At 53.5% G+C, this 27,433-nt stretch overlaps 1 protein-coding gene and 13 non-coding genes across 16 annotated transcripts in view; 9 read left to right on the top strand and 5 right to left on the bottom strand.

Annotated features, from left to right (window-relative positions):
* The window catches only part of LOC142821516 (uncharacterized), a 369,045-nt gene that overhangs the window by 301,705 nt on the left and 39,907 nt on the right, over positions 1 to 27,433 (bottom strand). The window lies entirely within an intron of this gene.
* TRNAA-UGC (transfer RNA alanine (anticodon UGC)) lies at positions 2,405 to 2,477 on the top strand. The gene has a single exon. It is a non-coding gene; the product is annotated as a tRNA-Ala (tRNA).
* On the top strand, positions 3,348 to 3,419 carry TRNAE-CUC (transfer RNA glutamic acid (anticodon CUC)). The gene has a single exon. It is a non-coding gene; the product is annotated as a tRNA-Glu (tRNA).
* Positions 4,352 to 4,565, bottom strand: LOC142821659 (small nucleolar RNA U3). Its single transcript, XR_012898347.1, has one exon. It is a non-coding gene; the product is annotated as a small nucleolar RNA U3 (small nucleolar RNA).
* On the bottom strand, positions 6,732 to 6,814 carry TRNAL-UAA (transfer RNA leucine (anticodon UAA)). Its single transcript has one exon. It is a non-coding gene; the product is annotated as a tRNA-Leu (tRNA).
* On the top strand, positions 8,971 to 9,086 carry LOC142821680 (U5 spliceosomal RNA). Its single transcript, XR_012898369.1, has one exon. It is a non-coding gene; the product is annotated as a U5 spliceosomal RNA (small nuclear RNA).
* On the top strand, positions 10,864 to 11,027 carry LOC142821693 (U1 spliceosomal RNA). Its single transcript, XR_012898382.1, has one exon. It is a non-coding gene; the product is annotated as a U1 spliceosomal RNA (small nuclear RNA).
* TRNAL-UAA (transfer RNA leucine (anticodon UAA)) lies at positions 12,255 to 12,336 on the bottom strand. The gene has a single exon. It is a non-coding gene; the product is annotated as a tRNA-Leu (tRNA).
* On the top strand, positions 13,133 to 13,205 carry TRNAR-CCU (transfer RNA arginine (anticodon CCU)). The gene has a single exon. It is a non-coding gene; the product is annotated as a tRNA-Arg (tRNA).
* On the bottom strand, positions 16,124 to 16,196 carry TRNAR-CCU (transfer RNA arginine (anticodon CCU)). Its single transcript has one exon. It is a non-coding gene; the product is annotated as a tRNA-Arg (tRNA).
* On the top strand, positions 18,310 to 18,382 carry TRNAK-CUU (transfer RNA lysine (anticodon CUU)). Its single transcript has one exon. It is a non-coding gene; the product is annotated as a tRNA-Lys (tRNA).
* On the top strand, positions 18,813 to 18,885 carry TRNAV-AAC (transfer RNA valine (anticodon AAC)). The gene has a single exon. It is a non-coding gene; the product is annotated as a tRNA-Val (tRNA).
* Positions 24,610 to 24,683, top strand: TRNAI-AAU (transfer RNA isoleucine (anticodon AAU)). Its single transcript has one exon. It is a non-coding gene; the product is annotated as a tRNA-Ile (tRNA).
* Positions 26,863 to 26,940, top strand: TRNAE-CUC (transfer RNA glutamic acid (anticodon CUC)). The gene has a single exon. It is a non-coding gene; the product is annotated as a tRNA-Glu (tRNA).

Here is a 27,433-nt window from a genome sequence, read left to right as displayed (position 1 = left end):
TGCTTCAGCTTCCATGCACTAAGGTTCAACAAAGAGAGTTTTGTTCCTCTTGCTGGGTGTCTGAGGCCACTGGAGCTCCATCTCCAGACCGAGCAGGCGGGCTGGAAGGGCCTGATGCCATCACAGCTGCAGGGCAGGTCACCCACCTGGCCCCTGAGCTCAGCCCGTGCTGGAGGCAGCCAGAAAGTGTGAGTGGGTCAGAGGGGGGATTGGGGGAAGGGTCCTGAGTCCTGGCTCCCAGCCACGCACCTTGGCACTAAGACCAATGGCCCCTGCACAAAGTGCATTGTGGGAATAAGAGTTGGGGCAGCAGGAAAGGGGCCAGCCCCTCAGTACCAGGGCGCAGGCAGGAGAAGATGGGAGTGAATCCTGCTACATCTGCCATGGCTTGGCCCAGGAGGGCTGGGGTCTAGCAGCTTTTCACCCCAGCTTTGTGGGAGGTCAAGTAGGAAGGGGCCACTGCAGGTGCACAACCCCCTGGCCTGCTGTGTCTGTGGAAGGGGGGAAGAGGACACACACCTCTCACTGGGGAACAGGGCGCATGGATCCCACTCGTTCCTGCAGAAAATGAAACAGGCTGAGCATTTTGCAGAGAACAGGCCAGAGCCTTTCTCCTGTCCCTGGAGAGATGGAAATGGGGCCGTTCCTTGTGGGGAAAGAAGTGGGTGTGTTGGGAGTGGGGTTTGAGTTCAAACCTCTCCACAGACCAGAACCCCACATGAGGATCAAGAAAGAGCCTTGAGTCAGGCAGTGGAGAACACTTGGCTCCTGTTATGCTGTGATGGGATATTAGGAATTTTTTTGCACACAGCATGGCTAGCTCAGTGGGTAAAACATGAGACTCTTAGTTTCAGGGTCATGGGTTCAAGCCCCATGCTGGGTGATAACTTTCTTTAACTCACATTCTCAGCCTGCAAGCAATTGGCTCTCAGTTTTCACCAGGGTTTTAGAAAGAAAAGTCTAGTCCTGGGGTCCAGCTTTGAGAGAACCAAATGCAATTTCCATCTTCTGAGGAGAAGGGAAGAGGATTTTCTTCTCCTCAGTTCTAGCCACATCAGCCCAGGGAGGAGAAAAAATAACCCTCCGCCCGCTGATTGTCCCCGTCAGCTTCTGTAGCTTCACCTATTTTTTCTGGCTTGGGGAAAAGCCAGAAAACATCTAGACTGGCCCGATCCTCCGGAATAAAGCCCTTTTCCGGAGGATCTCTTATTCCTAGAGATCCTCCGGAAAAGGGCTTTATTCCGGAGGATCGGGCCAGTCTAGACGCTTTTTTCCGGCTTTTCTCCAAGCCGGAAAAAAAGCAGCGGACATGTTTATTTAAATCCGCGGGGGATATTTAAATCCCCCGCGGATTTCCCTATGCTGACTTACCTGATTTGCATCCCTTTTCTGGAATTTGGGGCCAGTCTAGACGTAGCCCTGGGGGCAGGGTTCTCCCTCAGGGATGCTTTACTCCACAGCAGCGCACAAGACACATGCTGTTGCTGGTGGCCCTGCAAGGCAAGATGAGCTTTGCCTGCCCCTCACACCCTAACTCACTACTTGGCCCCATTTCCTGCCTCCCTTCCTGGGCTGACCCACTGGCTGACAGGGGCTGTGGCTGATGGTGGTGGGAAGATGGGGGGTGGGACCGTGACGCCAAGAGGGCCCAGCCGCCTCTTTCCTGCTTGGTCCTGGCTCTCAGCACGGGGTAGGCGCGGGGCACCCTAAGAGATGAAGCATCAGAAGGGAAGCAAGGAACAAAGTGTCAGCTGCCAGCCGACCCAGGTGAGCAACAAAGGCTGCGTGTGCCCTGACTTCTCTACCCTTCCACATCCTCACCCCTGCCCTGAGCCCCTCCCCCCCACTCTCACACACTCCCCAAATCCCTGCCCTGAGTCGCCCACACTCCACATTTTAATTTCTTAAAGGTACTGTCCTATCACAACCCCTCCCCCAACTTCCTGCCTTGATCCTCCCCCCCCCCCCCAAAGGGTGGTGCCCAATAGAACAGTCCCTGTAAGAAATGTGTCACTTTCACCCCTGGGAGCAGCTCAGCCATGCAAAGGGGCTGCCTGGGGCAGGACATTAGCCCTGGAGAGCAGAGGTGGGTGTGGCAGTGACATCACAAGGGGCTTTTGCAGCACCACCTCTTATTGGCTAAAGGAGGTTGGGCGGTGATGACCTAACAGAGAGTCCATGACAATGACCAGATGGGACAGGCTGCAGGGCAAGGGTCATCAAAGAGACCACACCCTGCCGCTGCCCTCCCCGCCCATGGCTTTGCTGCAGGGAGTCTCCTTCCTGAGAGTTGCCCTTGTGGCCTTTTTGGAGCCCTCTCCTTTCCCACGACTAAGTGACCTAGAAGACAGACGTCCCTGTGGAGAAGGGAAGAGCCTCCAAGAAGGCCAAACTTAACACAGCGGGGGAATTAGCTCAAGTGGTAGAGCGCTCGCTTTGCATGCGAGAGGCAGTGGGATCAATGCCCACATTCTCCAGTGTTCAGGGAGATCATCATCATCTTTTTACTGGCAGAGCCAGCCAGGGGCTAAGTGGCTGCACTAGCTCCCCCTACTTCCTAGTTGCTCTCCCCAAAAGCCAGCCACACTGAGGCAGAGAGCTGCTGGACACTAGCCCTCCTGGGCCAGGCAGTGCCAGGAACACTGGAGGCAGGGGGCAGGTGGGGCAGAATTAGCTCCATTGGAAAAGTGCTGCCTTTGTGCCCGAGAGGGAGTTTTCCCATCTTCTCCGCTGGAAATGCCTCTTCTTTGGAACAGCAGCTCCCAGGAGCTCATGGAACTTCTTCTTCTCAGCTTGGGAAAGGGACAAGCAAGGGGCGACGGGACAGGGGTTTATGTGATGATGACAGGGGTGCAGAAAGTATTTTTCCTCCTACTAAAGAACCAGGGTGACAGAATGAAACTGATAAGTAATCAAGTTAAAAATAGACCAAAAGGAAGCATTTTTGCACCCAGTGGAACTCCTTGCCAGAGGATGTTGCAAAAGTGAAATCTACAAGAAGCCCCAAAACAAAACTGGATAATTTAATGCAGAAAAAGTCAATCAATGGCATTTAACCGGGATGGACAGGGCAGGTGTCCCTAGCTAGTGTATTCCAGAAGCTGGGAATGGGAGATTGGGAGGATCACTTAATAACTGTCTGTCCTGAGGATTGAAATTGGCTGCTGTCCTGAGACAGGATCCTGGGCTAGTTGGGCAACTGGCATGGCCCAGTCTGGTTGCTTTGATGTTCTGTTTGGCTGTTCTTGTCCTTCTGGACAAGAGACAATGGTCCCCCCATCCTGAAGTGGACAGAAAATGGCCTGTGAAAGGCTAGTGTAGGTGAGCAAAGAAGCCTGTTTCATGTGTCCCTGATGGTCTAGTGGTTAGGATCCAGCACTCTCACTGCTGTGGCCTGGGTTCGATTCCCAGTCAGGGAAGGTGGCCTCAATTTTCACATGACAACTGCCTGGCCATTTTTTTCACTATCACATGTTACAGCAGCTGTGACCCAAGAGATTACTTCAGGATCCTTCCCACCTCTCCCTAACGGCTAAGACAGCACTTGCCATTTTCAGAAGGGGCAGAGCTGGGTGACTCTAACTGCCCCTTTCCTCTCCCATGTGGGCAGCCCTGCAGGAAGCTCTGTGGCACACACAGCACTAGCCCAGCGCAGTGTCAGGTCGGCACAAGATCCATTGGTTCAGTTTGGTTGTTGAAGGAGACAACACAGACCTGGCTCCAGTCCCCACTCAGTAACCTGGGGAAATGACCCACCAGACCTGGGCCCCTCGGAGAGGCAACGATTCCCCACTGGCCAGGGCAGAGCCTCCCTCTGACACAGTCATGGAGCCTTCTCCCCATGGGCCTGCCTCCCCCCTACACTCAGCTCTCACTGCTCGGTGCTGCCAGGGAGGGGGCCTCACTGCTCGTCAGCGTTCCCGTTCCAGGAGCAGGGTGAGTTTTGTCTTGTGAACCAATATTGAGGTCGTGTGTCTCTGTTCAGGTGTGAGCCCCCGCGGTGCCTGCCAGTTACTAACAAATATCTTAGCTACAAGTTATGGGAGAAAGACACTAACCCAAGGGATAATTAACACCTGGCTGCAGCTAGTATCTGTCTCCCCCAAGGCCACTAGGGAACAGATGAGGGACAAGGCCTGAAGCAGATCCAAGAGGCTGGCTAAGTCCTGTGTGAAAAGCACATGGAAAAAGACCCAAAAGCAAGTGAGAGAACAGCATAAAGACATCAGGATCAGGACCAGAGTAGCACATGTCAAACGAGGAATTCAAGAAAAGCCAGGACAGGATGATAAAGTGAAATTCCTCCTCCTCTCTACTTCAAAACTAATTTTGAACTTTTTGACAGTAGCCAGCCACTCAGCCTGTGCTCTCTACCTCCAGCTTCTCAACAGAAAAGAAAAACAATCATCAACAGCATACAGCAGTTACATTAAAGCAACACTGTCTGCTTGCTTCATGCTTAAGAGAGAACATTGTCACTCATCCTCATGGTTAACAAAACCAATCACCTTCAGCTGCAGTTCTCTAGTTCCAACTATAGAAATGATCCCTGAAAGTACAGTCTTAACAGCAGCCTGCTCCTACACACCCACACTCACGTTCATTCACTTTCTCCTCATGAGGAATGTTTTCACACAACACTTAGAAAACTAAAGAACAGAAATAATCTAAGCAAAGTGCTTGTCCCATTCAAACACGCTCCACCAGGTTTACAAATCTGTATATTAGAATATGCTCCGTGTCCCTGTTTACAGAAACACACCTCCTGATTAGCATGTGGAGCACCTGGCAGCCAATCAAAATCTCCTGCTGTTTCTTCCTGAAACTGCAGTTCCTGGGGCTCCTCTAAGTCAGTGGTAACAAACTGCCAGTCCACAGACCAGCAATGGGCCAAGTACCCCTGCCTGCCGGGCAGAGGTGGAAAGTAACTAAGTAGAAATACTTGATTACACTACTCACAACCTTTTTTGGGTATTTCTACTTTACTCAAGTCATTTATTTTTGTCATACTTTGATTTTTATTCAAGTTATTTTATTTTTTTTAGACAATATTGTACTTTTTACTCCAGTCCCATTTCCAGAGGCGCTGGGTTACTCACGACTCGCATCGTTCTGCTTTGCTAAAGCCCAGCTGCATATGCAAGCACCAGTCAACCAAGAAATAGCCAATTCACAAGCACAATGCCCCTGTCAAGGAAGAAGCCTTTTAATAGCTGCTCCAACACCTTGTCATTCAAACCCAGTATCCCTGCAGGCCCTGCCAGCCTGAGACCTGAGCGAGCAGGGCGGCTGCCCAGGGCTCCCTGCTGAGGGGGTGATATGAGCAGTCTCATGTGACCTTACCTGGGACCAGGCAGCTAAACAGGAGGGAACCCAGCAGCCGGGGTCAGGGGGGACAGAGGCACTTACTTGTGCCGGGTGAATCCTCTGCTCTGGGGGGAGCAGCAGCAGGGTGGGTGGGTGCCGGGGGCAGGGGCTCCCCATTCCCCCTGGGACAGAGGCCCCTGTGGAAGCCCTGTGGGGGGAGGTTGGGGCAGGCTGTGCTGGAAGAGACTGGGGGTGGGTGACTTAGTGGGGGGGGGGGGAGGATTGAAGAACAGGCCCCAGAAGCCTGATGCTGAAACTGCCGTCAGTCTGGAGTTTCACACCCTGACGGATCAGAATAAAGTGTGTGAAAGGAGCTACAGCCCCACAGCCCAGCCTAGGGATGGCTCAGCCAGTGGGTTAGAAGCACCGGGACACAGAGAGACTCAGGAGCTGCTCAGCGACAAGCACTGGCAAGAAGCAGAACAATTCCCCGAGCAGTCGATTGGTTCTGGCTCATTTGCTGGTACTTAAGGAGAACAACAAAGTCCTGAGTCTCCTCCCTCTGACTGGCCCCGGCTCAGCCAATCAGAACCGGGACTAGAACTGGAAGGCTGTGTCTACACAGGTGGGCTGTGTCTACACTGAGGCTACGTCTACACTGGCCCCTTTTCCGGAAGGGGCATGTAAGTTTCACTAGTCGTAGTAGGGAAATCCGCGGGGGATTTAAATATCCCCCGCGGCATTTAAATAAAAATGTCCGCCGCTTTTTTCCGGCCTTTAAAAAAGCCGGAAAAGAGCGTCTAGACTGGCCCCGATCCTCCGGAAAAAGTGCCCTTTTCCGGAGGCTCTTATTCTTACTTTGAAGTAGGAATAAGAGCCTCCGGAAAAGGGCACTTTTTCCGGAGGATCGGGGCCAGTCTAGATGCTCTTTTCCGGCTTTTTTAAAAGCCGGAAAAAAGCGGCGGACATTTTTATTTAAATGCCGCGGGGGATATTTAAATCCCCCGCGCATTTCCCTACTACGACTAGTGAAATTTACATGCCCCTTCCGGAAAAGGGGCCAGTGTAGACGTAGCCTGACGGGTTATTGCGCAAGAAGGTTTACTGTAAAGCGTGGTAGGAGAGGGCTTCTTGCACAACAGCTCTGCTCTTTTCTACCAGGTGTCAGTCCTCTTGCACAAGAGCGCTTGCGTAAGAGGGCAGTGTGGACACGGGACAGGGGTTTCTTGCACTAGAGAGTGTCCACACTGCCATGGATGCTCTTGCTCAAAAGCACAGCTCACACATGGCAGTGTGGATGTTTCTAGCACAAGAAGCTGCCACTGCAAACATAGCCAAAAGGACCTTCAGAGCTAAAGTCCAGTCCCCTTCCTCACAGCAGGACAAAGCACCACCTGCCTCAAAGTTTCTCCAAATCAGGAAGTTACCAGGAGCTGGGTTCAAACCCGCACAGACAAATGTCTATTGGATTTTAAGTCCAACGCCTTAACCACTCGGCTATCCTGGTTGCATTGAGCAAAGCAGACATGAGAAAGTTCTCTCTCCAACAGCCCAGGGACTCCCTCTCAGAGCATCTGCCCATCCCATCTCTGTGCCAGGGCTTCCCACTGCAAGGCTGAGAGAGCTGCCCCCTCCTTGCCAGTGAGGAGGGAAGCAGAGAAAAGGGAAACCAAACAAGACAAAACCCAACGTCCGCGGGGATTTCGAGGGACAAAGTCCTGATGGGAAAAATACCCCCACTCACACACACAGAGACTTTCACCCAGTATTTTCCCCAACCTGCATTGGGCCAGCCCCCCTTTGTTTTTACAGCATGGACAGCCAAACCCATTCACAAACTTTCGCCAGACCAGTAACATTACAGTTCCATGTCTGCAGGGCTTGACAAGGGGCTGTGAACCCCGCTCCTCCTACAGCCCCGGGAGGGGGGGGGCTGCTTGCTGGGAAAGGGGGGGGGTCTCTCTTACCTGCCCCCGCAATGGGCAGGGACTGGGCTGGGGGCACTGCCCTGGGAGAGGTTCCTGAGGAGAAGCTTTCCCCCTCCTGGCAGCCAACACTGGGGGAGCTCTGAGACTCCAGGGCAAAGGCCTCCAGCCCCCCAGCCCTGGGATTAGGTGGCCCTGGAACCAGGCCCCCTGGAGTAGCATTGTGGCCGGGGGCTCTGACCCACAGGGGGGCTGGCCCCAGAGATCAGGGCCTGGGAGTCTGGTCAGCAAGTGAGACTCGCCCGTCAGTCCAAGCTGCTTTCTCCCCAGCTGCCGTTCCTGCCTGTCCCGTGCCAGCGCTGCACGCAGGCCAGTGGGGCAGGACGGAGGGTGTCAGTGGGGCCCTGCTCTCAGTCTGTCCCTCACAGGCCCTGTGAGCTGCTGGAGGGCTGAGCCCGTTGCCCAGGCCTGGCGCGGGGATGGAACATGGGGCACGTTTCCCCCTGTGAGCGTGTGCGGGGGCAGGAGGGAGCCACACGGGCCCGGCTGAAGGTTTTGTGCTGGGGCTGGAGGCTTGAGCCCGAGCTGTCGGCCTCAGCGGGACTTGCTCCTCCCCCCTCTCCTGCCTTGCTGCCTCCTTTGGCCAGCAGCGCTCAGGGGCAGCCAGGAGAGCCGGCACCAAGGGCAGAGGAGGCCGAGGCACAAGCCCCTCAGCGCAAAATCAGTTTGCCAGAAAATATGCAAATAAGATCATGACTCATGCAAATGAGACCCAAATTAGCACTTTTCTTTGCTGAGAAAACTCGTTGTGTAGATAATGCAATAGAAGCACAGCGTGTCAGAGAATTGTTCCAGTGACGCTCCCAGACGAGGGGGTTACAAACCCCGCGCTAGACCCCGTGCCAGGGTTTCGTCACCAGCACGGCTGTTCCTGTTCTGTTCCGCGCTGTGAACGTTCCTGAGAAGGTTGGAACCAACCCGGCTCCTTTAGGGAGCGGAAGCTCCTAGGGGTGGAGACTGAGGTGTTTAAACAGCGCGAGCAAACCGGGGGCAGCACCAGCTGGCCCAGGCAGGGGAGAATCGCACTCGGGTGTCCCGGGGTCTGGCTCGATCACAGCGGGCGGGCTACAGAGAAGGGCCGCAGGTGCAGGCTGCAGCGTTGGAGGCTGGGGACAAGCCGCCAACTTTGCTGCCGCGGGGCGGGCTGGATCCTCTGTAGGCTCCATGGCTGACCCACCCTCCCCCAGGGCAGTTCAGCGGCTCGTGCCCCGGCCCTTACACGCGGCAGCGACCAGAGCCCCAAACCCGCCTGCCCCTCCCGAGGGAAGCGCGGAGCCCGGCACCCCCAAGCTACCGGCCCGAGGGCCCGCAGGGAACCAGCACACGGCCTGCGCCCGGAACAGCGGTGGGACCGGCAGCAGCTGCCCAGCCCGGCCCGCAGCAGCGAGCTAGGGGCTGCAGCCGCAGCTCGGAGATCTGGGCTCCTCCGCGCGCTCTGGTGTACCCAGGGATGCTCATTTACATACCCATGATGCATTGCGCTCAGTGATTCACCACCCGCGTCCATGGGGCAGAGTTTGCTCCTAAAGCCCCTGGCTCCCACGCAAAACTCGGGCTATCAGCGTGGCAGAGCAACAGGCTGCAGAAGGGGTGGGGATTTGCAGACGGTCCGGTGTAGCCACCGTGAGTTGAGAAACAGATGCCGTTTTTCTGGCAGTGCCTCTGCAGCAACTGTGGTATACTCTGGTTTCTCTTCAGATCGTATGAATCTTTCGCCTTTTACTAAAGATTTCCGTGGAGAGGAACATTTATGAGTTTGTACTCAATTTTTTGAGGCTTCGCTCTAGTGAAGCTACCCAATGGTGTAAAAAAACAGAACTGAACTGTTAGTTTTTGTAGTGAGGCTTGTAGCTGCCTGTGTTTATTTGAAAATGTTGTTGACCTTATGGTGTGCTACCTTTTATAATAGTAGGTGCTGTGTTAGTCTAGTCTAGCTAAAACAAAAAATAGAACTATGCAGTGCTAACAAGAGGGGCTATGTCTAGACTGGCATGATTTTCCAGAATGCTTTTGGTGGAAAAGAACTTTTGGCAGAAAATCGTCCGTGCCAATCTAGACACGTTTTTCTGCAAAAAAGCCCTGATCGCCATTTTTGCGATCGGGGCTTTTTGGGGAAAACAAATCTGGGCTGTTTACACTGGCCCTTTTGCTCAAAAGCTTTGTGCAGAAGGACTTTTGCCCGAACCGGAGCAGCATAGTATTTGCGCAAGAACACTGACAATCTTACGCGAGATCGTCGGTGCTTTTGCCTAAATTTAAGCTGCTAGTGTAGACAGCTGGCAAGTTTTTCTGGAAAAGCAGCTGATTTTCTGGAAAAACTGGCCAGTCTAGACACAGCCTTCCGTTAAAAGCATTTGTGGAAAATCATGCCAGTCTAGACGTAGCCAAAGGATACAATCAAAAAAAGTGAACACCTATAAAAAAGACAAATCAAATTTCAGAACAGAGGAGAGATGGGAGGGGGGAGGTAAATGTCTGTGAGCTAATGATATTAGAGGTGATAATTGGAGAAGCTATCTTTGTAATGGGTAAGATAATGTATATAACTGGACAAATGTCTCAGATGCTTCACCAAAGAATCAATGCACACAAAAGGGGTATCAGACAGTAACACAAAGAAAAACAGTATCTTGCCATTTCAACCAGAAATGGCATTGTCTCAACGATTTGATTACCTGCATACTGCTTGGCTACGTCTACGCTGGCATGATTTTCCGAAAATGTTTTTAACAGAAAAGTTTTCCTTTAAAAGCATTTTCGGAAAAGCACATCTAGATTGGCAGGATGCTTTTCCGCAAAAGCACTTTTTGCAGAAAAGCGTCCGTGCCAATCTAGACGCGGTTTTCCACAAAAAAGCCCCGATTGCCATTTTCTGTCTACACTGGCCCTTTTCCGGAACAATTTTCCGGAAAAAGGATTTCTTACAGTAGATCGTCAGTGCTTTTCTGGAAATTCAAGGGGCCAGTGTAGACAGCTGGCAAGTTATTCCAGAAAAGTGGCTGATTTTCCGGAATAAGTGGCCAGTGTAGATACAGTCCGGATGCGCTCGGCTCTGGAGGGCGACAGGCCCGGCTGGGCCAGGGGTGTTGGGGCGAGAGTGGAAGCTGCATGGACCCGGTGCCTCTCGAGTGGCGGCTCCTGCCCAAGCCAGCCCCTGCTGGGTGTGCAGGCCGCAGCCGGGGAGAGCGCCAGCGGTGTTGAGAGTCGGGGTGCAGCAGCGCCACCGGGCTCCTCGCCGCCGAAGTGGGGCTCAGGCCGGAGAGGGGAGAGAGTGCCGGGCCCAGGCAGACAGTCAGGTGGGGGCGTGTCCCGGGCGGAGAGGCGGAGCAGCGTGAGCATGTATGCAGATGTCGGCACGAGCGGAGGCTTGTGGGAGCGGGCGCGGGCTGGTGAGTGGGGCCCGCTTTGGGCAAGCGGGGCTCGGTGTGGGTGTCAGGGGTGGCTTGGGGGTGGGTGCAGGCGGTAGGGGAGCGTTTGGGGCACGGCGGTGTGGGTGCGTGAGGCGGCGTCCCCCATGATGTGAAAGGGTTTGGACGGTGGGGGGCAGGCGGTGGTTGTGCAGGTGGAGCTTATACTTACCTGGTAGAGAAGATACCATGATCCTAAAGGTGGTTTTCACAGGGTGAGGATCATCCATTGTATTATGGGTGTGCTGACCCCTGTGATTTCCCCAAATGTGGGAAACTCAACTGCATTATTTGTGGTAGTGGGTGACTGCGTTTGTGCTTTTTTGTGGTGCTTGTTGTGAAAAATAGACTGGTGGATGACCAAGGCAAACAGAGAAGGAATGTTACTGCTCCTGTTCTCACTCCTTTTTCTCTCTGTGGCATGCATTGCTAGTTTTCTGCATTTTTCTCTGCTGGGTCTCTATTCCACGTTCAGGCTTGGCTTGGCCTGGCCTACCGCATGGGGGGGGGGGGTTCTGTTTTTTGCTTCTTCTGCCATCTCCCGGGAAGCACATTGTTTTCCTAGGCCATTGATGCCCCTCTTCAGCCACCCTGCTTGTCTTACAGGAAGTTTCCCCTAACGGCCGGCCAGCTGGACAGAGACAGAGGCATGTTGTCTAGACGTACCCTTGGATTTGAAGTAACGCTCATATAATTTATAGTCTATCACTGAGCTACTCTCCCTGATGTTTGCACTGTTAGGAGTCGAGAAGGGATCAAGAGGCTTTTGTAGCCCACACACGCCTGGGCCTGTCTCCATCACTTCTGCCTCTGCCAGGTGAAGGGAGGCTGCTGGGCCCAGCATCTTTTTACCCAGCCAGGGCTGGCTTTTGGGGAGAATGAGGGGCCACTGGAGGAACTTGGTCCCCTAGCTGTGTCCATGGGGAGGTGGCTCTGCTGAAAGCCAGACTGGTTTTCCTATTGTTAGGCAGGACCCTGCAACCCATGTTCTCTCCTGCTTTTCTAGCCTCTGTTGCCTTGTTGCCTTCTGCAGGGCTACGTCTACACTGGCCCCTTTTCCGGAAGGGGCATGTAAATTTCACTAGTCGTCGTAGGGAAATCCACGGGGGATTTAAATATCCCCCGCGGCATTTAAATAAAAATGTCAGTCGCTTTTTTCCGGCTTTTAAAAAAGCCAGAAAAGAGCGTCTAGACTGGCCCCGATCCTCCGGAAAAAGTGCCCTTTTCCGGAGGGTCTTATTCCTACTTCAAAGTAGGAATAAGAGCCTCCGGAAAAGGGCACTTTTTCCGGAGGATCGGGGCCAGTCTAGACGCTCTTTTCCGGCTTTTTTAAAAGCCGGAAAAAAGCGGCGGACATTTTTATTTAAATGCCGCGGGGGATATTTAAATCCCCCGTGGATTTCCCTACGACGACTAGTGAAATTTACATGCCCCTTCCGGAAAAGGGGCCAGTGTAGACGTAGCCCAGGTGTCCTTTCTGATGGGACAGGCATGTTCTTCTCAGAGTTTGGGTACCATGTTGCCCTAGAAAGGCTTGTGGCCAAAACACAGACCTCGCTGTGAGCAGGTTTTGAACCTGTGGAGGGAAACCCTATTAGATCTTAAGTCCAACATTTTAACCACTCAGCCATCACAGCTCTAAGTAAGAGCAAGTCAGGGAAACTGGTAAATAATCTCAGTGCCCAGGCCTGACGTCACCTGACCCACAGAATTCACACGGCAAACCCTTTCAGCAGTCATGCAGAGGGGTCCTGGGTGCTCTGGTCTGAGGCTGCCTTAGAGGTGAGTTCTGCTTCCAGGTCTTCCCTCCACAGAGACACTCCCAGATGGGACCTTCAATCCCTTCTGCCCACAGGGGGAAACCTCACAAAGGAGATTCCAGGCAGCCAGGCCAGGGGGGTCTCTGAGATGCCCCAGCCCTGCAGCCTGTCCCACCTGGCTGTTGCCATGGTTGCTCTGTGAGGTCACTGCCTCCCAGCCAATAAGCTGAGGTGCTGTAAAAGTTCCTTGTGATGTCACTGCTGCCTGGCATGCTCATGTCCTGCCCCTGGCCAGCCCCTTGGCATGTGTGAGCTGCTCCTCCTCTGCCCCCCTCACTCAGGGCTGGTTCTGGGGCTCACACAGGGAACATCAGAGGCTACTAGGAGCCCTCCTGTGGGGCTGTGAGTGTTGCTGTCCCTACTGTACAGATAGGGCCATAGAGCCACAGGAGGCTGCAGTGGTGGGAGACACTTCCCTGCTTTTGGGAGGGAGACGAGATATCAAGGCCCATGACTTGGAGCCAGCTACAGATACCCATGGAAAGCTGATTTTCAGAGGGGTGTGATCAGCCCTTTCTGTGTATCTGGCTTCTTCAAAGGGGCTTCATTAGGAGCTAAAAGTTGAAGAAGGGCCATTTAGAAGAGTGAATTTCTTTCACTGGCTTTTCTGTGTGCCCCAGTGGCCTAATGGACAAGGCACTGGCTTCCTAAGCCAGGGAGTGTGGGTTCGAGTCCCACCTGGGGTGACAGTTTCCTTTCACTGACAAAGAGTTTGCATTCCTCTGCTCCCTGAAATAGTTGGCAAGGATACTCTGCAGTTACTGTATCTTTCTCTGCAGAAGCTGTCCAGACCCCTCACTAGCCAATGCTGGTGTTAGGTGCAGATCTGGATCCTAAAACCCCAGGTATTCAAAGTCAGAATGAAGGGGCACATTTTACTCTAGAAGGCCCAGGAGTGACAGACAGCAAGAGGTGGCTGTAGCAGAGCAGAGTCTGTCTGGAGACAAAGAGGAGTCTGAGGATGAGAAGGCCCATGAAAGGCAGAGACTCCAGAGGAGCACGGGGTAGTTATTTGGTCTGGCAAAAGGACAGAAAATCCCCAGGCCCTGAGCATGGTGCGGGTGAAGCCCATGGGGCAGTTTGCCTGGTGGGGTTCGGGGCGTGGAGAAGCTGTGAAGCTCTGTGAGTGGATAAGGTCCCTGGCTGAGCTGCGCCACCAGCCTTGTGTGCGACTCAAACTGTCCCTCATCCCCTTTTGTGTGTCTGTTGCGCTTCCAGCTTCTTTCCTCAGGCACGTTCATCCGGCAAAGACCCCCCCAGGGGATCTTGTATCTTCCTTTGTGCAGCTCAGCCGCAGACACTGCCAGGGCTGGAAGGAAATTGCTGCACTTTGGGAGTCAAAGGTGTTGTCTGGGACCATAAAGGAGATTCACCCAACACCACAGAGCAGTTTCACCCAACAGCTTGAGGGGGGCACCATGGCTTAGCTTGCTTTTTTTAAACAGGAGATCCTGGGTTCAACTCCCAGTGGTGCCTTGTTGCTTCCTTTGCTCACATTTTCCCAGGTCCTTCTGGGACACAGAAGAGGCCTCCCCTGGCCACCCATGGAACTGCTTGGCTGACCCAGGGCCTGAAAGGGGCCATTAGGCAAAGACCAGAAGTGGTGACTCTGGGGTAGTGGCTGCCCTGCGCTCTCCGTGGTGTGAGGAGCCGGGCGGGAGAGGAGTCCCAGAGGTTGTTGGGTGGGAGAGTAGAGTTTATCAGACTTTGGGCTAAGCTCTAGAGCAGCCAAGGGAGAGGTGGGGAAGTGACTTCTGGATACTCTGTGTGGCCTGGGGATGCGGACCAAGAGCCGTCCTTGTGTTTTTTGCCGTAAAGTGTTGTTTCTGGGTCCTTTGCCTAAGATGGAGCACGTCTGCCTTTCGGAGAGCCATGTCACAGGCACAAGCCCCCAGAGACCCCTTCAGGGACACGTCACAGGACCAAGCAAGGGGCAGAAACACCAGGCACTGTCAGTGTCTGGGCCAGAGATAAAGACCCTCTTGGAGCTGTGATCCGAGGGGGAGTCTCTGCAGGCCCGGCAGTCCAGGTGGAGGAATGTGGACGTTTATAAACATAAAAACATAAGAACGGCCGTACTGAGTCAGACCAAAGGTCCGTCTAGCCCAGTATCCTGTCTGCCGACAGTGGCCAGCACCAGGTGCCCCGGAGGGGACCGAATACAATGATCAAGAGATTTGTCTCCTGCCATCCCTCTCCAGCCTCTGACAAACAGAGGCCAGGGACACCATTTTATCCCCTGGCTAATAGCTTTTATGGACCTAACCTCCATGAAATTATCTAACATATGGCCCAATGGCTGATGGCCTTGCAGAGAAAGGCCACCTCCCCACTCCTGCATCCTAGACCAAGTCAGAGCCAAGGTCAATGAATTGCGGGAGGGGCACGTGAGGACCCGTGAGGGCAGGTCTCGCTCTGGGGAAGCACCACAGCACTGTGCATACTGTGAAGAACTGGACCGAATCCCGGGGTGTGGGGAGCCCCTGTCTCCAGGGATAGTTGTGGAGTCTGGGATGGAAATACCTGGGCAGCAGCAGCAGCAGCTGCAGCTTCAGGATGACAACGCTGATGGGCTGCCACTCCAGGAGACGCAGGAGGACTCCCAAACGTCTTCAGGCAGCGGGGAGGGAACATCAGGTGTGTGCTGGGAGGTTGCCTGTCTGGCTTTTAGCCAGGGAACTTTTCTATGCCCGGCAAACGTGACACCCAGTGCACTGCAGAAACCAGCCCCCTGCCTTTTGCAAAGAGGCCCCTAGAAGCACTTAGCCCCCTTGTTGTCTCTGCCTGTAAAACAAGGAAAAAGCAAATATCTATCACTGGAGAATGTGGGTGTCAATCCCACTGCCCCGCTCATGCAAAGCAAGCGCTCTACTACCAGAGCTAATTCCCCCACCTTTTACAGAAAAGGGATGAAATCTAGACACAGCCATTGTGTAGACACGGCCTTGGGGTGTCACTAAACTAGCCCCAAGACACTTTCCTTGCTTGGACCAGTCACAGTCCTACCTGAGACATGTGTGACACAAAAGCCTCCTGTTCCCTGCCAGTTCCCAACACTGGCTGCAGACCCAGCGATATTTGGTGCCTTGGCTGCTGTCCCTGCTGGCAGGGAGCTGTCCCGCACCTGCAGTTCATCCGCCTCCCGGAGAGGCAGCAGCTCTGTGAGGGGGAGAAGCTGGGGAATTTCCCTGCATGCGTAAAAACCATCACTGCCGGCCCGGCCTGGGCCAGTGCGCTGGCATCCCTCCTGTCTGGAGCATCCACCAGGGAAAAACTGAAACTGTATCCTGCCAGGCGGGACTCTGACCCACTATAGGGCTTGGGGTCCCTCCAACCCTCCCCAGTAGGAAATACCAGACCAGGGGTCCCTCCAGCCCTCCCCAGGAGGAGCTATGGGGCCAGGGGACCTTCCCCTCCTCAGCAGGAGCCAATGGGTGCCAGGGGGGCTCACACACAAACAGGTGCACACACCCTCAATATTGGTGCCCAGGGCAAAAGTCACTCTATTCCTGGAACAGTGACGAAGACAGCAACTGTGCAGCATCCTTGCTCACTGTTTCAGAGACCAAAGGAGCGTAAACTCTTTGTCAGTGAGAGAAACTGTCACCCCAGGTGGGACTTGAACCCACAATCCCTGGCTTAGGAGGCCAGTGCCTTGTCCATTAGGCCACTGGGGCACACAGAAAACTCTGCCAGGGAAAGAAATTCACCCTTCTAAATGGCCCTTCTTCAGCTTTTAGCTCCTAATGAAGCCCCTTTGAAGAAGCCAGGGTATGTCTACACTACCCCACTAGTTCAAACTAGTGGGGTAATGTAGGCATACCGCAATTGCAAATGAAGCCCGGGATTTGAATTTCATTTGCATAAGCGGGGCACTGCCATTTTTAAATCCCCGCTCGTTCGAACTCCGTTCCTAGTTCGAACTACCATTGCTCCTCGTGGGTATCTGTAGCTGGCTCCAAATCATGGGCCTTGAAATCTCGTCTACCTCCCGAAACCAGGGAAGTGTCTCCCACCACTGCAGCCTCCTGAGACTCTATGGTCGTGTCTGTACAGCAGGGACAGCAACACTCACAGCCCCACAGGAGGGTCACTGGCCTAGCAATGTGGCTCCCTGAGCAGCCTCTGATGTTCCCTGCTTGAGCCCCAGAACCAGCCCTGAGTGAGGGGGACAGGGAGAGCAGCTCACACATGCCAAGGGGCTGGCCAGGGACAGGACATGAGCCTGCAAGGCAGCAGTGACATCATTAGGAACTTTTACAGCACCTCAGCTCATTGGCTGGGAAGCAGTGACCTCACAGAGCAACCTCAGAGACCCCCATGGCCTGGCTGCCTGGAATCTCCTTTGTGAGGTTTCCCCTTGAACTCACCTTTAAGCCAGAATCCTGGTCAATTTACCCTCTGGATCTTACCCACAAATCACGCTGAGCCAATCCTTTAGCATCTACCATCTAAAGGTTTATTACTCAATAATACAATATAGGACACAGGACACATGCTTCTTTGCTCACCAGCACTAGCCTTTTGCAGGATGAGGGGTCCCTTCTCCCTTGCCCAGAGGGGACAAGAACAGAAACCAAACAGAACATCAAAGCAGCCAGACGGGGCCAGGCCAGTTGTCCAACTAGCCCAGGATCCTGTCTCACAACAGCAGCCAATTTCATTGTCCCGAGGGAATCCTCAGGACAGACAGTTATTACATGATCCCTCCCGTCACCCATTCCCAGCTTCTGGGATACACCAACTAGGGACACCTGCCCTGTCCATCCTGGTTAAATGCCATTAATTATGGCTGCCAGGGATCCCAAAGTTGAGTAGCTCTGCATTAAGGGTTCTTATTAATGTCAAGAACCTCAAGCAATGTAAAGCCAGAGTGTGATGGAACTGGAAAGGAAAATGTTTACACTAGAAGGAATTTTTTCCAAGGCGGCACTTGGAGTTGAGACAAGGACCAGTTGATCTGCAGTTAAAGACTCTATCACTGAGCTACACCCCCATGGAAGTTAGCATCAGCAGCCAATGTTGGGAACTGGGCAGGGAACAAGAGGCTTTTGTGTAACACACAACCCAGGTGCTACCCTTGGGCTTGGTCTGCACACTGAGCAGATGGGTGGGAGGGGTCTGATGCTGTCACATATGCAGGGCAAGTCACTCACCTGGCCCCCAGGAGAGGCGGGGGATTTCTATATTTTAGGAAGGGTCCTGAGTCCTGGCTCCCAGCTACGCACCTTGGCAGAAGGACCAATGGCTCCTGCACAAAATGCATTGTGGGAATAAGAGTTGGGGCAGCAGGAAAGGGGCCGGCCCCTCAGCACCAGGGCACAGGCAGGAGAAGATGGGAGTGAATCCTGCTACCTCTGCGATGGCCTGCCCCAGGAGGGCTGGGGTCTAGCAGCTTTTCACCCCAGCTTTGTGGGAGGGCAAGTAGGAAGGGGCTTCTGGAGGCTCATAGCCCCCTGGCCGGCTGTGTCTGTGGAAAGGGGGGAAGAGGACACATACCTCTCACTGGGGAACAGGGCGCATGGATCCCACTCGTTCCTGCAGAAAATGAAACAGGCGGAGCATTTTGCAGAGAACAGGCCAGAGCCCTTCTCCTGTCCCTGGAGAGATGGAAATGGGGCCATTCCTTGTGGGGAAAGAAGTGGGTGTGTCGGGAGTGGGGTTCGAGTTTCAACCTCTCCACAGACCAGAACCCCACATTAGGGGCAAGAAAGAGCCTTGAGTCAGGCAGTGGAGAACACCTGGCTCCTGTTACGCTGAGATGGGATATTAGGAAACTTTTCTCACACAGCCTGGCTAGCTCAGTTGGTAGAGCATGAGGCTCTTAATCTCAGGGTCATGGGTTCAAGACCTATGCTGGGCGGTGCCCTTCCTTAACTCACATTCTCAGCCTGTGAGCAATTGGCTCTCAGTTCCCACCAGGCTTTTAGAAAGAAAAAGTCTAGTCCTGGGGTCCAGCTTTAGTAGAACCAAAGATAGAACCAACTGCAATTTCCATCTTCTGAGGAGAAGGGAAGAGGATTTTCTTCTCCTCAGTTCTAGCCACATCAGCCCCGGGGGGGGGAATAACCCTTCGCTGGCTGATTGTCCCCCATCAGCTTCTGTAGCTTCACCTCCTTCCACAGCAGCTCCAGCTTTGAGCTACAAATCTCAAGGGGCTGGTGAGGAAATTAGGCGCTTCCCTGAGAACAAGAGGTGGAGTGTTCACAAGGAGCATCCCCCTCCCCTGCAGAGCAGGGTGTTAGAAAGAGCCAGGAACAGAACAGTCAGACAAGTTCCACCCCTCAAAATGTGTTTCTGTGGTGTAGTGATTATCACGTTTGCCTAACACGCAAAAGGTCCCTGGTTCAAAACCAGGCAGAAACAGAGGGTCTTCTCTTATTGCGGTGCCCAGGTAACTGCAGCTGCTGCTGACCAGCCTGTTGATGAGCCCAACGCTCATGTGACAGGGGGGGTAACGTCAGCTGATAATGCCCCTGGGTGCCAACCTGGGGAAGCCAGATAAATTAGGCCGGGCAGCTGCTTGTGCCTTGGCCTCCCCTGCCCTGGGAGGCTGGTGCATTGGGCTGGCTCTGCCTGCTGCCTCCCTTGTGTGACTTGCCCAGTGTAACAGGCCAAATGTCTGAAAAGCCTCTTCCCCCCGCCCCCCCCCCCCCAAAAGCAGGAGAAAAAGCTGCACAAATTGGGTTTTGAAATTTGCGTAGCTTTTCCCAGAAGAGCAGTGTAGGGCAGACATAGCCTGAGTGTTGCTCAGCACTGGTAGGAGACAGGGAGGGATAAAACGATCTAATGGCACCTGAAGCCTTTCAGAACAACTCCCAGCCCCAAGTGCAAGAACCAGCCCTTCCCTCCATCCTCACTGGGGTCTGCTGGGAACTGTCTGGACTCAAGCCAACCCAGTTTCACCCTAAGCATTGCCTGTTCTGTAAACGCTACACCCTGGAAATGAGAAAGCAGCTAAAGTGACACTCGTGGGACTTGAACCCACAAACTTTGAACGTCTAGCTGGGCTCACATGAATCACTGCAGCTTAAAATAGTGATAGAAAAGTAGCCATGTTAGTCTAGGGTAGCTGAAACAAAATACAGAAAAAACCAGTTTCTTGCCATTTCAACCAGAAAGGACATTATCTCAAAGACTTAATTACCTGCATCCTGCTTCAAAAGCCTTTTAAAACTGCACTTTAAAGGGAATCCTCTGAACTGTTATTCATGCTAAAATTCGACACTTTACGGCGGGGTCCTAACAAAGACTCTAGTTATCTTACCTATTACAAAGATAGCTTCCTCAATTATCACCTCTAATATCATGAGCTCACAGACATTTACCTTCCCCCCTCCCCTGCATCCCTGTTCTGTTCTGAAATTTGATTTGTCCTTTTCATATGTGTTCGGTTTTTTTAAGTGTATCCGTTGATATATATGATTGTGACAATTTTCTTCCACTATTTGATCTGAGGAAGTGGGTCTGGCCCACGAAAGCTCATCATCTACTAAACCATCTTGTTAGTCTTTAAAGTGCTACACAGTCCTGTATTTTGTTGCAGCTTATAAGTCCACCATGCTTTCCCTTGCACCACAGAGCCTGATATCTCCACTCTCTGCTTTGCAGCATGGCAATTGCTGGTGGCAAAGAAAGGGGAGCGAGGTCTGTCTCTTTTGGGAGAGCAGGTAGGAAGGGGGGGGGAGGTCTCTGAGCCCTTGACAGTGAAAATAAGGGATAAGAACTGAGCTGCAGCTGGAGAATGTGGGCATCAATCCCACTGCCTCTCACATGCTAAGCAAGCGCTCTACCACTTGAGCTAATTCCCCTGCTGCATTTACCGAGGTCTTCTTGGAGGCTCTTCCCTTCTCCACAGCGACGTCTGTCATCTAGGTCAGTTAGTCATGGGAAAGGAGAAGGCTCCGAAAAGGCCTCAAGGGCAACTCTCAAGGAGACTCCCTGCAGCAAAGCCATGGGGGGGGGGGGGGGCTCTGAGATGGCCCCTGCCCTTCAGTCTGTCCCACCTGGCCACTGTCATGGACTCTCTGTGAGGTCATCACCTCCCAACCTCCTTTACCCAATAAGCTGAGGGGCTGCGAAAGGCCCTTGTGATGTCACTGCCACACCCACCCCTGCCCTCCAGGGCTAATGTCCTGCCCCAGGCAGCCCCTTTGCATGGCTGAGCTGCTCCCAGGGGTGAAAGTGACACATTTCTTACAGGGAGTCCTGGGAGATGAAGCAGCTGGAGGGAGCCAGGAGAGCAGAGGCCAGTCTGAGAGCTGAGAGTTGAAGTGCCCACTCCACTTTTGCACCACAGGTCCCATGGTGTAAGGGGCAGCACTCAGGACTCTGAATCCTGCAATCTGAATTCAAATCTCAGTGGGACCTACTAAGATTCCTCTGGTTGTTACGGTTCAGGTGCTTCAGCTTCCATGGCCTGAAGTTCAATTAAGAGAGTTTTGTTCCTCTCGCTGGTTGTCTGAGGCCCCCTGGAGATCCATCTCCAGACTGACCGGGAAGGGCCTGATGCCATCACAGCTGCAGGGCAGGTCACCCACTTGACCCCTGAGCTTAGCCTGTGCTGGAGGCAGCCAGACAGTGTGAACGGGTCAGAGGGGGGATGGGGGAAGGCTCCCGGCTCCCAGCCATGCACCTTGGCAGAAAGACCAAGGGCCCCTGCACAAAGTGCATTGTGGGAATAAGAGTTGGGGCAGGAGGAAAGGGGCCGGCCCCTCAGTACCAGGGCATGGGCAGGAGAAGATGGGAGTGAATCCTGCTACCTCTGCCATGGCCTGGCCCAGGAGGGCTGGGGTCTAGCAGCTTTTCACCCCAGCTTTGTGGGAGGCCAAGTAGGAAGGGGCCTCTGGAGGCTCATAGCCCCCTGGCCTGCTGTGTCTGTGGAAAGGGGGAAGAGGACACATACCTCTCACTGGGGAACAGGGCACATGGATCCCACTCGTTCCTGCAGAAAATGAAACAGGCTGAGCACTTTGCAGAGAACAGGCCAGAGCCCTTCTCCTGTCCCTGGAGAGATGGAAATGGGGCCGTTCCTTGTGGGGAAAGAAGTGGGTGTGTCGGGAGAGGGGTTCGAGTTCAAACCTCTCCACAGACCAGAACCCCACATTAGGGGCAAGAAAGAGCCTTGAGTCAGGCAGTGGAGAACACCTGGCTCCTGTTACCCTGAGATGGGATATTAGGAAACTTTTCACATGCAGCCTGGCTAGCTCAGTTGGTAGAGCATGACACTCTTAATCTTAGAGTCATGAGTACAAGCCCCATGCTGGGCGGTGCCCTTCCTTAACTCCCAGACTCTGGAGCTGATCATGCAATAGAAGCACATTATGTTTAAACAGCTGCCATGTGAATGTACCTGAAAGTCACAATGATCTGTGTGAAAGGCAGGTGGCCAGTAATTAGAGCCCCAGGTATGTTGTGTGCACAAAGGAAGGTAGGAATGTGCACTGGGTAGTCTGATAATGGTGTTTAGTGAAAATTAATAGGTGTGTGCGCTGGAGCATTTTCTTGTGCAAGAAGGGGCAGTGTAGAGGCTCCTTCTTGTGCAAGAGTCTCTTCTGAAAAAAGTGGTGGTGGCTTATTAGCTATGCAAATGAGGCTCAGCAATATTCCACACTTAGCCTCATTTGCATATTACTCATGCAAGAATCTACAAGTGTAGAAGTAGCCCAGGTGTCCCTTCTGATGGGACTGGCATGTTCTTCTCAGGAGTCTCAGAGTTTGGGTACCTTCTTGCCCTAGGAAGGGGTGTGACCAAAACACAGGCTTCACTGTGAGCAGGATTTGAACTTGTGCAAGTAAACCCTATTGGATTTCTAGTCTAACACCTTAACCACTCAGCCATCACAGCTCTGAGTCCTAGTAGCTCAGGGAAACTGATAAATAATCCCAGTGCCCAGGCCTGACATCACCTGACAGAATTCACACAGCAAACCATTTCAACGGTCACGCAGAGGGGTCCTGGCCGCTCTGGTCTGAGGCTGCCTTGGAGCTGAGTTCTGCTTCCAGGTCTCCCTCCTCCTCCTTGGTCTTCTCCCTTCCTTTCCCTTTTCCTCCTTCTTCCTCTTCTCGTTTCCCCTTTTCCTTCTTCTCCCTGGTCTCCTTCTTGGACCCCAGTTTATATAGTGATAATTTAGTCCTGCTTAACCAATTATTTTAGTTTAATGTTACTAACCAAAGCTAACATTCTATTATGATTTACCTAACCAATCATACTTCACCGCCTTTGTTGATTTTCCCCCAGCAACATTAATGATACAGCCGACAGAAAAAGCTACAAACCAGACAGCGATCACACAGACAAACAATAGGAAAGTGAGGACAATAATCATAGAATGCCGACTGCACAAACACAACTCTTGCTAAGCAGTGTTTTGCCAGACAAAGTGCTGTTAACTAAGTTCTCTCTACCCATCCTTAGATCTCTTTCTTACTTGGTGACAGTGGGGGTCAATAGGATCAGACCCCATGGTCACAGCCTAGTGTGACCCTATTGAAATGCCACTTAGATGGAATGTGAGCCCAGTCTCTACAGTTAATTGCTGCTGTTCTGCAGTCTGCTTTAGTTTAGATCTGCCAAATAGCTAGAGGTCTTTCAATGGACACACATTGTTACAGAACCTTTCCAAGCATAAGACACCCAGACCCACAAGCACAATCAACACAACTGCAAAAGGACTCAAACCCTCAGTCTTTTGACCCAAAGTCAGATGCTTTATCTTTCAGGCTACACAGTCCTATTTAGGAATGGATATTTTGAAGTGTGTAAGAAGGGAACAGTCTAGCTAGCCCCCCCCCCCCCCGCTTTGTTCTGCCAAAGCCAGTTGGGTGGGGTGGGGCTGGTTGTGGGGAGGCAGAGCCCTGTGCCTGTCTCAGGGCATCCCAGGGAGGCTCCTTGCAGCCCAGAAGAAGGGGGCTCTGGGTGGAAGGAAAACAAGCAAAGCTGGTGCAAGTGGCCATAAGCCAGAACTCCAGTTCAGCCTAATTGAATCACTGCTGGCTCATGTAGGTCCCATGGGCTGTGTCTCGACGGGCCAGTTTTTCCGGAAAATCAGCTGCTTTTCCAGAAAAATTTGCCAGCTGTCTACACTGGCCGCTTGAATTTCTGCAAAAGCGCTGACTCCCTACTGTAAGAGATCAGTGCTTTTTGCGGAAATACTATGCTGCTCCCATTCGGGCAACAGTCTTTTTCCAAAAGACTTTTGCACAAAAGGGCCAGTGTAGACAGCAGAGATTTCTTTTTTGCAAAAAAGCCCCGATTGAGAAAATGGCAATCGGGGCTTTTTTGCAGAAAAGCGCATCTAGATTGGCCACGGGCGCTTTTCCACAAAAAGTGATTTTGCGCAAAAGTGTCCTGCCAATCTAGACGCTCTTTTCTGAAAATGCTTTTAACGGAAAACTTTTCTGTTAAAAGCATTTCCGGAAAAACATGCCAGTCTAGATGTAGCCATGGTGTAAGAGGCAGCACTCAGAACTCTGAATCATGTGATCTGAGTTCAAATCTCTGTGGGACTTGCTGGGGTTGGGCTGGTTGCTGCAAAACCCTCCAACTTTATGAGCTTTGGGCTCCTTATCTGCAGGCTCCCCAGAGAAAGAGTTCTGTGCCTCCTGCTGGGTGTCTGATGCCCCCTGGAGCTCAGTCTGATGCTATGGTCTGCCTGGCTGAGATGGGCAGGTGCCCCCCCCCAACAATCTTTTAAATGGGTCTTTCTGGTCCCTCTCAGGGTGTTTTTCTCCTCAGCAGCAGCGCACAAGAGAGAAGCTGTTGCCAGTGGCCCTGCAAGACAAGATGAGCTTTGCCTGCCCCCCTCAGCCTGACTTGTTACCTGGCCCCATTCCTGCCTCTCTTCCCAGGGGCTGAAAGGGGCTGCGGCTGCTGCTGACAGGGAAGAAGCTGGGAGGCAAGGTGCTGGCAGCAAGAGATTCCAGCTGCTTCTTTGCCCTGGGTCTCAGTGCGCCATGCCGGCCACCAGCCACCTTGACCAAACCTCAAAGCATCTGGACTAGTGAGCTCACATCACAGTGAGTTGCTAGTGGCCCTGTCAGAGAAGAGGCGCCTTTCTGAAAGGGCCATTTATGAGCTCAGTTTCAGAAGGCCAGCTAGCTCAGTTGGTTAGAGCGTGGTGCTAATAATGCCAAGGTCATGGGTTCAAGCCCCATGTTGGCCACATGGTTGTTCACTGCAGTTACTACTCGTTCTCTGCTCCCCCCTAGACACAGTCTTTAGCTGCCTGCTATGGACAGGGAAGCAGAAACAGGCAAAAGGCTGAGAGCTTTGCAGGACTGAGGCCAGAGAACTGGTAGGAGGAGGATCCAGCCTGCACAGACCCAGTGGTTAAAAGGGTCTGGCCAGCTTTCCCCTAATGGCAGGGAAAACTCTTCTCTTCCCTCCATTGTCCCCAGTGGGGTGACCTGATCCCAAATTCCTGCTGCTGCAGTGGCTGGCCCATGGCTCCTCCAGCCCAAGCCGCAGAGGGAGGCTCCATATGTCCAGGTGATGGGACCATGTGCCCAGCCCACAGCGCTGCTGCCAATCACTGGTCACCTGCTTCAGTGGCCCAGCAGCCCCTCCCCCGAACCTGCTCCTGCTCAAGGCCCCCCTGAACCCACCCAGGCTCCTGCTCCTCTGACTTCTGCACTAGCCAGCCCACATCTCAGTGAGTCGCCCGTGGCCCCATCAGAGACGAGCTCGTGGCAGCGGCAGAGACGTCCCTGCAGCTGCCTGTGGGGTCTTTCCCAAAGGGCCCCTCGTGGGCTGCTGGCTCAGCTGTTTAGAGCTTGATGCTGATAACGCCCAGGTCGTGGGTGCAAGCCCCATGCTGGCCACAGGGGTGTCTGGTTTGGTGACTTGCCTTTGTGTAGCTGCCTGCTATGGACAGGGAAGGAGAAAGAAGCCCTGGGAGGTGAAGCAGCGGGAGGGAAGCAAGGAGCAGAGTGTCAGCTGCCAGCCGAGAGTCACAGGTGCCCTCTGCCTCCTGGGACCGCCCCTCCCTGAGCCGCCAGCCCCCTGTCTCTCACCGTGCGCCCCTTGGGGAGTCCACTCACTCTGGGCTCTGGGGGCCTCCCGCTCCCATAGGGAATGTCACAGCCCTGTGCCCTCGCCCAGAGCCACGCCCAGCCCGTGTGAAACAGGAGGGTTCATTGAGCATCTGACACAGCACAGGGACCCAGGCAGGCAGCAGGGGCTGCGGGTGGGGAGTGAGGGCACCAGAGGGGGCAGGGAAACAAGTAGCATCAAGACTCTTGCCACCAGGGTCTGGCCACCCGACTCCCTGCCCAGGCTGCTGGGCCCCCGACCACTTCAGCTGCCAGGTCAGCCCGGGAGCTAAGGCAGGAATGGGGGGAAGGAGCAAGTCAAACTGCAGGTGGCAGGAAACACCAGTCTCGCCTTCCTGGGCCGGGCACGACGGCATCATGTTTGTGACACGGCTGCCAGACATCCCGGACAGTTAATAACCAGCTAGAGGGGTTTATGGGTAGCTCAGTGTGGGGAGCCTAAGATGAAATATTTAAAGGTCCCTGGTTCAATCCCAGGGTTTGCCATGTGTCTCGGTGCAGCAGGGCCCTCTCTGGTCCCCTTGCCGTGCTAGTGCCCTGTGACATCCCCGCATCCATCTTAGCCACAGCCCAGCATTGGAAACTCCCGTCCATCTGATTAACCCCCTTCACTTCCAACCCTGCCTCAGAGTCCTTGCTTCCTTGGCTAAAGTCCCCTCCCTGGTGTGTGTGGCTGGCAGGGGTTACTAGATGGATCCATTTACATGTAGCTTCACAAACCCCCCTTGTTGGCCTGAGCCCAGGTCAGTCCGTGTCACTGGCTCAGGGGTTTCTCCCCCCAGCACGCTGCAGAGAAAGCCCTTGTGTGTAAAGGGCCTCAGGGAGCCCAGAAACCAAGTTAAAAATAAACTAAAAGGAAACATTTTTGTGCCCAGTGGAACTCCTTGCCAGAGGATGTTGTGGAGGTGAAATCTACAAGAAGGTCCAAAACAGAACTGGATAATTTAATGCAGGAAAGGTCAATCAATGGCATTTAACCAGGATGGACAGGGAAGGTGTCCCTAGATGGTGTAATCTAGAAGCTGGGAATGGGCAACAGGAGGGATCACTTAATAACTGTCTGTCCTGAGGATTCCCTCGGGACAATGAAATCGGCTGCTGTTGTGAGACAGGATCCTGGGCTAGTTGGACAACTGGCATGGCCCAGTCTGGCTGCTTTGATGTTCTGTTTGGTTTCTGTTCTTGTCGTCTCTGGGCAAGGGAGAATGGACCTGCCACCCCATCCTGAAGTGGGCAGAAAATGGCCTGTGAAAGGCTAGTGTAGGTGAGCAAAGAGGCATGTTTTATGTGTCCCTGATGGTCTAGTGGTTAGGATCCAGCACTCTCACTGCTGTGGCCTGGGGTCGATTCCCATTCCCAGTCAGGGAAACCAGCCTGCAGTTTCATGGGATAACTGCCTTCTCACTTTTCTCACCTATGTGACAGCAGCTGTGACCCAAGAGGTTACTTCAGGCTCCTTCCCACCTCCCTGGCACTGCTAAGACAACACTTGCCATTTTCAGAAGGGGCGGAGCTGGGTCACTCAAACTGCCCCTCCCCTCTCCCATGTGGGCAGCCCTGCAGGAAGCTCTGTGGCACACACAGCACTAGCCCAGCGCACAGGCCTGTCGGCACAAGATCCATTGGTTCAGTTTGGTTGTTGGAGGAGACAACCCAGAACTGGCTCCAGCCCCCACTCAGTAACCTGGGGAAATGACCCACCAGGCCTGGGCCCCTCGGAGAGGCAACGATTCCCCACTGGCCAGGGCAGAGCCTCCCTCTGACACAGTCATGGAGCCTTCTCCCCCTGCTCCTGCCTCCCCCTTCACTCAGCTCTCACTGCTCGGTGCTGCCAGGGAGGGGCCTCACTGCTCGTCAGTGT

This window comes from Pelodiscus sinensis, chromosome 31 (genome assembly GCF_049634645.1).
Source record: "Pelodiscus sinensis isolate JC-2024 chromosome 31, ASM4963464v1, whole genome shotgun sequence".
Lineage (NCBI taxonomy): Eukaryota > Metazoa > Chordata > Testudines > Trionychidae > Pelodiscus > Pelodiscus sinensis.
The sequence above is the reverse complement of the archived record's forward strand: the minus strand, read 5'-3'. Positions and strand labels throughout refer to the sequence as shown.